We start from the raw sequence: 1,141 nt of genomic DNA, 5'->3' as shown, positions 1-1,141 counted from the left end.
ACATCATAACAAAGGAAACATAAAAACTTAGAAACTGAGAAAATGGAAGAGAAACTTCTTACAAACTATCACAAGAAGTAACATTAGACAAGTGAACATAAGCACATACAATTATATGAAACCAACCAACATTGCTGAGGACCAATACCTAGCAGTGTAAAGCTGAATTGTTTAAAGGACTCTTAATTTTAGTTAAATTAATTTGCAAATGACTACAGAAGTTGACTTAATCATGAAGCATGGAAATTTTGATGTAATAAATACTACTTTTGATGAATAAAGAATAGGGTATTCCTTGTCAGTTGCCTGCTACTTGAATTTGAAAAACAATTCCTGTAATTTACAATGACATAGGTTTAAAGAGACTTTACCCACAAGTAAGTAGAAAAAAGACCCAGGAAGGCATGTTGTCTGATAAGACAGGGGTCTGGTTCTAAAGCTACCCAATACTGGGAAGCTATAATCCTTCATACTGTCCTTGGCACTTGTGATAGTTCATGTGTTAACAACTTGACTAGTGATATGGTAGACTTTATGTTATCACCCTGTTTTGTGATCTGATGATTCAGAAAATGAGATTTTGGGACTTGGGGTTGATTAGACTTTTTGGATGATATAGATATATTTTCCATGTTGCAAGGATGTGAATTTTGGTGGCCCACTGTGGAGTATTATGGATTTAATTGTGATCCCCAAAATATGTGAGGTAAACCCTAACTCTTTTATCTATGGGTTTTCTTTGTTAACCACACAGGATTAGCATAGGGTGTGTCTTGAATCAATCTATTTTGAGATATAAAAGAGATTAAACAAGTGAGAGACGCACACACATGGTAGACATGCTATAAGCTACATGAAGAACACCCTCTAAGCTCAAAGATTGTCAACAGAGAGAGAAAGATATTCTCTTATAGGCAGTAGCTGAATTCAGAATTCTAGCTTCTATGAGAAAATCTTTGTGGAAGCCAAAAGGGGGCGGGGGAGAGAAACAGGGGCAGACAAAAGGGAGAAAGAGAAGGGAGTGGGGCATGGCTGGCTTAGCCATACTATTCCAAAACCAGCATGCCCCCCCACTCTGTACTTCCTACTTCCAGGCTGCTATGGAGCCAGAAACTATTTAAAGATTACTTATGTGAAAAAA

At 37.0% G+C, this 1,141-nt stretch overlaps 1 protein-coding gene across 3 annotated transcripts in view; it reads right to left on the bottom strand.

Moving 5' to 3' along the window:
* Nucleotides 1-1,141, bottom strand: part of WAPL (WAPL cohesin release factor) — an 85,171-nt gene that overhangs the window by 10,494 nt on the left and 73,536 nt on the right. The gene's annotated exons all lie outside the window — the stretch shown is intronic.

This window comes from Echinops telfairi, unplaced genomic scaffold, assembly GCF_000313985.2.
Source record: "Echinops telfairi isolate 266 unplaced genomic scaffold, ASM31398v2 ScPeMD7_2010;HRSCAF=2546, whole genome shotgun sequence".
Lineage (NCBI taxonomy): Eukaryota > Metazoa > Chordata > Mammalia > Afrosoricida > Tenrecidae > Echinops > Echinops telfairi.
The sequence above is the reverse complement of the archived record's forward strand: the minus strand, read 5'-3'. Positions and strand labels throughout refer to the sequence as shown.